Here is a 10,275-nt window from a genome sequence, read left to right as displayed (position 1 = left end):
TAAACAGGCTACATTACTACCAGACATGCAGCCTATAACGGAGATATAATTAGTAAATTAAACAGGCTACATTACTACCGGACATGCAGCCTATAACGGAGATATAATTAGTAAATTAAACAGGCTACATTACTACCAGACATGCAGCCTATAACGGAGATATAGTTAGTAAATTAAACAGGCTACATTACTACCAGACATGCAGCCTATAACGGAGATATAATTAGTAAATTAAACAGGCTACATTACTACCAGACATGCAGCCTATAACGGAGATATAATTAGTAAATTAAACAGGCTACATTACTACCAGACATGCAGCCTATAACGGAGATATAATTAGTAAATTAAACAGGCTACATTACTACCAGACATGCAGCCTATAACGGAGATATAATTAGTAAATTAAACAGGCTACATTACTACCAGACATGCAGCCTATAACGGAGATATAATTAGTAAATTAAACAGGCTACATTACTACCAGACATGCAGCCTATAACGGAGATATAATTAGTAAATTAAACAGGCTACATTACTACCAGACATGCAGCCTATAACGGAGATATAATTAGTAAATTAAACAGGCTACATTACTACCAGACATGCAGCCTATAACGGAGATATAGTTAGTAAATTAAACAGGCTACATTACTACCAGACATGCAGCCTATAACGGAGATATAATTAGTAAATTAAACAGGCTACATTACTACCAGACATGCAGCCTATAACGGAGATATAGTTAGTAAATTAAACAGGCTACATTACTACCAGACATGCAGCCTATAACGGAGATATAGTTAGTAAATTAAACAGGCTACATTACTACCAGACATGCAGCCTATAACGGAGATATAATTAGTAAATTAAACAGGCTACATTACTACCAGACATGCAGCCTATAACGGAGATATAATTAGTAAATTAAACAGGCTACATTACTACCAGACATGCAGCCTATAACGGAGATATAATTAGTAAATTAAACAGGCTACATTACTACCAGACATGCAGCCTATAACGGAGATATAATTAGTAAATTAAACAGGCTACATTACTACCAGACATGCAGCCTATAACGGAGATATAATTAGTAAATTAAACAGGCTACATTACTACCGGACATGCAGCCTATAACGGAGATATAGTTAGTAAATTAAACAGGCTACATTACTACCAGACATGCAGCCTATAACGGAGATATAATTAGTAAATTAAACAGGCTACATTACTACCAGACATGCAGCCTATAACGGAGATATAATTAGTAAATTAAACAGGCTACATTACTACCGGACATGCAGCCTATAACGGAGATATAATTAGTAAATTAAACAGGCTACATTACTACCAGACATGCAGCCTATAACGGAGATATAATTAGTAAATTAAACAGGCTACATTACTACCAGACATGCAGCCTATAACGGAGATATAATTAGTAAATTAAACAGGCTACATTACTACCAGACATGCAGCCTATAACGGAGATATAGTTAGTAAATTAAACAGGCTACATTACTACCAGACATGCAGCCTATAACGGAGATATAGTTAGTAAATTAAACAGGCTACATTACTACCAGACATGCAGCCTATAACGGAGATATAGTTAGTAAATTAAACAGGCTACATTACTACCAGACATGCAGCCTATAACGGAGATATAGTTAGTAAATTAAACAGGCTACATTACTACCAGACATGCAGCCTATAACGGAGATATAGTTAGTAAATTAAACAGGCTACATTACTACCAGACATGCAGCCTATAACGGAGATATAGTTAGTAAATTAAACAGGCTACATTACTACCAGACATGCAGCCTATAACGGAGATATAGTTAGTAAATTAAACAGGCTACATTACTACCGGACATGCAGCCTATAACGGAGATATAGTTAGTAAATTAAACAGGCTACATTACTACCAGACATGCAGCCTATAACGGAGATATAGTTAGTAAATTAAACAGGCTACATTACTACCAGACATGCAGCCTATAACGGAGATATAGTTAGTAAATTAAACAGGCTACATTACTACCAGACATGCAGCCTATAACGGAGATATAGTTAGTAAATTAAACAGGCTACATTACTACCGGACATGCAGCCTATAACGGAGATATAGTTAGTAAATTAAACAGGCTACATTACTACCAGACATGCAGCCTATAACGGAGATATAGTGAGTAAATTAAACAGGCTACATTACTACCAGACATGCAGCCTATAACGGAGATATAGTTAGTAAATTAAACAGGCTACATTACTACCAGACATGCAGCCTATAACGGAGATATAGTTAGTAAATTAAACAGGCTACATTACTACCAGACATGCAGCCTATAACGGAGATATAGTTAGTAAATTAAACAGGCTACATTACTACCAGACATGCAGCCTATAACGGAGATATAGTTAGTAAATTAAACAGGCTACATTACTACCAGACATGCAGCCTATAACGGAGATATAGTTAGTAAATTAAACAGGCTACATTACTACCAGACATGCAGCCTATAACGGAGATATAGTTAGTAAATTAAACAGGCTACATTACTACCAGACATGCAGCCTATAACGGAGATATAGTTAGTAAATTAAACAGGCTACATTACTACCAGACATGCAGCCTATAACGGAGATATAATTAGTAAATTAAACAGGCTACATTACTACCAGACATGCAGCCTATAACGGAGATATAGTTAGTAAATTAAACAGGCTACATTACTACCAGACATGCAGCCTATAACGGAGATATAGTGAGTAAATTAAACAGGCTACATTACTACCAGACATGCAGCCTATAACGGAGATATATTTAGTAAATTAAACAGGCTACATTACTACCAGACATGCAGCCTATAACGAGATATATTTAGTAAATTAAACAGGCTACATTACTACTAGACATGCAGCCTATAACGGAGATATAGTGAGTAAATTAAACAGGCTACATTACTACTAGACATGCAGCCTATAACGGAGATATAATTAGTAAATTAAACAGACTACATTACTACCGGACATGCAGCCTATAACGGAGATATAGTGAGTAAATTAAACAGACTACATTACTACCAGACATGCAGCCTATAACGGAGATATAGTGAGTAAATTAAACAGGTTACATTACTACCAGACATGCAGCCTATAACGGAGATATAATTAGTAAATTAAACAAGCTACATTACTACCAGACATGCAGCCTATAACGGAGATATAGTTAGTAAATTAAACAGGCTACATTACTACCAGACATGCAGCCTATAACGGAGATATAGTTAGTAAATTAAACAGGTTACATTACTACCAGACATGCAGCCTATAACGGAGATATAGTTAGTAAATTAAACAGGCTACATTACTACCAGACATGCAGCCTATAACGGAGATATAATTAGTAAATTAAACAGACTACATTACTACCAGACATGCAGCCTATAACGGAGATATAGTGAGTAAATTAAACAGGCTACATTACTACCAGACATGCAGCCTATAACGGAGATATAATTAGTAAATTAAACAGGCTACATTACTACCAGACATGCAGCCTATAACGGAGATATAATTAGTAAATTAAACAGGCTACATTACTACCAGACATGCAGCCTATAACGGAGATATAGTGAGTAAATTAAACAGGCTACATTACTACCAGACATGCAGCCTATAACAGAGATATAGTTAGTAAATTAAACAGGCTACATTACTACCAGACATGCAGCCTATAACGGAGATATAATTAGTAAATTAAACAGGCTACATTACTACCAGACATGCAGCCTATAACGGAGATATAATTAGTAAATTAAACAGGCTACATTACTACCAGACATGCAGCCTATAACGGAGATATATTTAGTAAATTAAACAGGCTACATTACTACCAGACATGCAGCCTATAACGGAGATATATTTAGTAAATTAAACAGGCTACATTACTACCAGACATGCAGCCTATAACGGAGATATATTTAGTAAATTAAACAGGTTACATTACTACCAGACATGCAGCCTATAACGGAGATATATTTAGTAAATTAAACAGGCTACATTACTACCAGACATGCAGCCTATAACGGAGATATAGTTAGTAAATTAAACAGGCTACATTACTACCAGACATGCAGCCTATAACGGAGATATAGTTAGTAAATTAAACAGACTACATTACTACCAGACATGCAGCCTATAACGGAGATATAGTGAGTAAATTAAACAGGTTACATTACTACCGGACATGCAGCCTATAACGGAGATATATTTAGTAAATTAAACAGGTTACATTACTACCAGACATGCAGCCTATAACGGAGATATATTTAGTAAATTAAACAGACTACATTACTACCAGACATGCAGCCTATAACGGAGATATAATGAGTAAATTAAACAGGTTACATTACTACCGGACATGCAGCCTATAACAGAGATATAGTTAGTAAATTAAACAGGTTACATTACTACCAGACATGCAGCCTATAACGGAGATATAGTTAGTAAATTAAACAGGCTACATTACTACCAGACATGCAGCCTATAACGGAGATATAATTAGTAGATTAAACAGGCTACATTACTACCAGACATGCAGCCTATAACGGAGATATAGTTAGTAAATTAAACAGGCTACATTACTACCAGACATGCAGCCTATAACGGAGATATAATTAGTAAATTAAACAGGTTACATTACTACCAGACATGCAGCCTATAACGGAGATATAATTAGTAAATTAAACAGGCTACATTACTACCAGACATGCAGCCTATAACGGAGATATATTTAGTAAATTAAACAGGCTACATTACTACCAGACATGCAGCCTATAACGGAGATATAATTAGTAAATTAAACAGGCTACATTACTACCAGACATGCAGCCTATAACGGAGATATAGTTAGTAAATTAAACAGGTTACATTACTACCAGACATGCAGCCTATAACGGAGATATAATTAGTAAATTAAACAGGCTACATTACTACCAGACATGCAGCCTATAACGGAGATATAGTTAGTAAATTAAACAGGCTACATTACTACCAGACATGCAGCCTATAACGGAGATATAATTAGTAAATTAAACAGGCTACTACATTACTACCGGACATGCAGCCTATAACGGAGATATAATTAGTAAATTAAACAGGCTACATTACTACTAGACATGCAGCCTATAACGGAGATATAGTTAGTAAATTAAACAGGCTACATTACTACCAGACATGCAGCCTATAACAGAGATATAATTAGTAAATTATAGTCCTGAATTTTAACGAAAAAAAGTGCAAAACAGAAATTAGCTCAAAGGCTGTGGTAATTACATGGTATAGTTATTAAATTAAACAGGCTACATTACTACCAGACATGCAGCCTATAACGGAGATACAATTGGTAAATTATAGTCCTGGATTTTAACGACATATCAAGAAAACAGAACAGTGCAAAACAGAAATTAGCCAAAGACTGTGGTAATTACATGGTATAGCCCGGAAGTTGTGAACTCAAGAACTGTACCTTCAACGATAATTGAAATGGAGCGGACTGCGGACGAGCGAGAAATATGAACCTATTTCTTATCTACAGTACTGCAATCCATTGATGACAAGTTCAATGACAGATGCATTGCGATTTAATAACAATTGTTGTCGATAATCATCGTTAAATAACAGCAGGCGATGAAAAGAATTATAGATAACTTGGGTTTCACAAGAGAAAATCAAAAGTATGGCTTCGTGCTGGACGAAGGTGGAAAACTGCGAGGAGAAAATAGCGAAACAGTGTGATATGATCCAAGTGTGGGTGTTGATGAGGTTGAAAACAAGAAGAAAATGAAGCTTGATTTCATTTTAGTATAATGACAGCTGTAATTAGTTTAATTATCCAATTAAAATTCAATTAAGAGCTTGTAAATGTTGAAGCTTCTAACTCGCAATACAATTTTGTCCAAATTTTGCTAGTAAAAAGTAACGTTGGCGGCCGCGCGCAGGCACGCTCTAAGCAGTAGCAAATTTTCAGATAATTTTCGCGTACCGGATACCCATTTGTGTTCATTATGTCATCAAAGAGCAAACAAATCTGGAGTTTGTCAATCAGTTATCAGTCATACCACGAAGAAGAACTCAACACTAGAAAATCTGGTCGGTAATCCGGAAAAAAAGAAACAACGTAACCAGGAAGCTGGAAAACTGGAACAAGCACTTCTCATCATAAACGAGGTTTTCTAATAATAGCAAATACTGTAGCCCTTCAGTTACTTTTCACAAGCATCTTAATACAAGGCACACAATTAGCGCAACAATTTACTGCATTTCCGTAATTCCGACTATTTGATATTTGATGGTAACGTTTGGTAAAATTACCGGGTCTAACTTCTGATTACAACACATGGTATTACATCTTCTGTTATTGTACACACTGTATATTTTAGGAGAACACACATGGACAGCTTCTTAAATGGGAGGTGTTATAAATGTTAGAATTACTGCTCTTAAAACGGAGAGCCTGAAGTCTAATTAAATGTCTAGTGAAATATACGACCCACTAGACATCCAACACTCAGTATGTTAACAGTATAGTAGTAGGTCCCTGATGACGGATTAAACTATCAGGAGCGAGAAATCATCACCTTCATAATATGTTATGTTCCACAGTTACTTGTTTATTTACTTTTACAATTTGGAAACTGTTCTGATCAAAATAACCAAACCAGAAGAAGTCGTAGATTTTAAATTGACGTTATTTTATCACCTAAGACACACAAGCAAGCGTGAATCTTGAAACTATGTACACGGATATAAACAAGAAAGCCTCTAATATTTCCACTGTCATGGTATATGGAATTTCTCAAATCTCCAAACTGTTTACTAACATTTTACAGAGAGCGAGTATTCTCCATACCCAGCATCAGTGGTAAACATGTCAAGACCGTGTGTCACAATACCATGATTATATAATAGTCTGAATGGGAGACGTGTAAAGTCATGGCACCAGTCCTAATTACACCCTGTAATTAACACAGTTCCTCGACAGACCCAAACCACCATGATATTTTATCTGTGAAGATCAGAATCAGCTGTCTGAATAATTCCCGGATTTCGCACATGAAAACTAATAAGTGCTTACTTGCAAGAATGTGGCCGGACACAAGTAACTATTTAAAAAGTATGCAGCTTAACTTCTAAAATACTACACGCGTATAACGAACACACTCCATATTAACGAGCACACATTGCACAGTACTATGTCTTACTAACGACCCCCACAGTAATTGGTAAACCGAGCAACATTAAGACTAAAGTTGAGTAAAAAAGTAAAGTTTTGTTTCAGAAAATAACAAAATAACTCCTCTTCCCAGACACCAAGTACACAACTGCAGTCTGCACACAGTGCACATCATGATTAGTACACAAAGAACACCAGACCAAGGATCTCAGACGCCAGACTATCACATACTGAACATTCCAACAACACTGAACAAACAGTCGGATTATTATCCAGTAATTTAATCCAAGGTATAATTACAACATGTTCCGTGTCTTACCAATGAGGTACTGTCCGTCATTTCGGTGTGCTCCATTCTTCTTACAAGAATTTAAATACCGCAAACTGATGAAGTGTGAACTGTTAGGGTGATAATTACTTTCTGGCGTGTTGCCAAGTTTGGCGACGATAGGGTACTTTTACATGTAAAGCAAAGTTGGGCAATTTTTTTAAAGCAGTACATTCTGTGTTATTTGTTAATCAATTAAAACAGAGAGCTTTTGAAAACGTCAGAAATACTTTGTAGACCACTATCATGTTAACCAATACCAGATAGTAACATGGATATCCAATTATACGGTTCTTACGTCGTTTTAACCACAAATTTAATAAAAGGATGTAATTCCATATATTTTGAAGTTTTACAAGCTTTACTACGTTCATTTTACTACTTTATTCATTTTATGTGTAGTAATTTTGAACTCTGAAGAAAAGCGCTTCTCTGGCAACAGAAGTGGCACTTGATACACTTACATTACCTGAGTTTACATGTGATGTATAAAAGCACTGACAAACACACAAACTAACTGTTATTTTGAATAGAATTTCAAATAATTAACTAATCACATAACAGAATAATTATATTTGTTGCGAGCCCACAGTACCAGTTGCCTATCTTATCGATAAGGATTAAATAAAGTAAGTTCAACATATTGGATGGTACTGAGAGTGTACAAGTTATTTCTTCGTAACCATTTAATGTATTGTAACCAATACATTTAATGTATTGTAACCAATACATTTAATATATTGTAACCAATACATTTAATATATTGTAACCAATACATTTAATATATTGTAACCAATACATTTAATATATTGTAACATTTAATATATTGTACCGGTGTTGTTAAGTTGGACTATATCGACTATCTCTCAAACCTTTTAAATCTTAACACTGGTACTACAAGGTGGCGAGAGGTCAGAGGATTTCCTTGGTAAAGAGGAGTAAAACTTTGTTAACATTTTCAAGAAATATTCAAGGAAACTTAGTCTAATTATAAATGCTGACATAACTGTTGAAGGCCTACAGTCGCCATTCCCGCAATGTTACAACGTCGACAGCAGTTTTAAACTTACGTTATTTAACGGGCATCGTATCATCTTACAGCGGAAACTGTGAAATTCAATCTGAATTTACATGCAGTCGGATAAAACATCCATTATTGATTTAATAACTCGGCTCATACCTTAGCCATACATCGATTAGAGGGGTCCAGGGGGTTCGTGTTAAACCGATACATTCCTTAAACATCTCGCCAGATCAACAAAGTGGGTTTCGGAATATATTCAACATCATCGCAGCTATACATCACATCCCCGCAAGCAACCCTCACCACAGCCACCGATTTAATCTCTTGAATCTTCAATATTCAATATTCAGTGGACTTGGTTAAAACTTTAATTAAGGTTAGACTAACAAATATGTCAGCTAATTAACATGTAATGTTTGTTGAGCCTGAGTTGAGCCTGAAAAGACCGCCGGAAACAGATAGTATCTGATGAGAAATGTAGCACAGTAAACTCAAAGCAGAAACTCAAAGTTCTCAGCAAGTTAACTAACAACTGCTCAAAGACAAGGTACTTACCGGCAGACTACTAGAGACTGGAAACTTGGCTCAGATCCAAGAATTAGTAAATAATATGAGCTCGTTCACACAACAAGGCAGTGTTGAATAATGCTCTAGATAAAAATAAATCTCTTATTCTAGAAACCGGAAATTAACAGATACCATCAAACAACGACACACACAATACACAATACACAACAATACACAACAACAAAGCTATACAGACAAATACTACAAACACAGGTAGAGATATTGCAGGGCGCAGGCACATTCCGATTGGACACAATACATTTAATGAGATTCGGCTCAAGCTATTTGCACGAGATACGATGTGGAGATATACAGTGTAGAAACGTACCCCATTTACAGCTGTGTAATGAGGGGTGAAGTCACGTGAAATCACGTGATAACACGCAGTGACAACAGTATCCTGCCATGTCACACTGCGTCTTTAACACAAATGTAACACACACTATAATACACTACAAGCCAGGGTGTACGTGTTTACTGCTCTGAAATACACGTATTTTAATTGCTTGCTGTGTTGTTTGCCAATATCACAGTTAGAGCTGTCTTTACCACGCGTTTAGCTGTAATATAATTACTAATTAGCAATCTTTATTGGTAGAACAGGAATAGTTTCTAAACTAAATGTGAGCAATCTTTGGCTTCACAGTTAATGTCGGTATTATGATATCACCAGATGACCTCATGTTTTGAAAGTTAAAATCATCTCAGCTGCACTGCAGTAAAGCCAACTTTTCTGGTTTCATCTGTCCACAAGGGTGCCCATTAAAATGTAACACTACACAAGACTGTAATAATGTAACAGGGGGCAGATTTGACAACCACACAGATCTGACAACCACACAGATCTGACAACCACACAGATCTGACAACCACACAGAGCTGACAACTACACAGATCTGACAACCACACAGATCTGACAACCACACAGATCTGACAACCACACAGATCTGACAACCACACAGATCTGACAACCACACAGATCTGACAACTACACAGATCTGACAACCACACAGATCTGACAACCACACAGATCTGACAACCACACAGATCTGACAACCACACAGATCTGCCAACCACACAGATCTGACAACCACACAGATCTGACAACCA

Source organism: Bolinopsis microptera, chromosome 5, assembly GCF_026151205.1.
Source record: "Bolinopsis microptera isolate Bmic1 chromosome 5, MBARI_Bmic_1.0, whole genome shotgun sequence".
Classification (NCBI taxonomy): Eukaryota; Metazoa; Ctenophora; class Tentaculata; order Lobata; family Bolinopsidae; genus Bolinopsis; species Bolinopsis microptera.
This window is presented reverse-complemented; position numbering follows the sequence as displayed.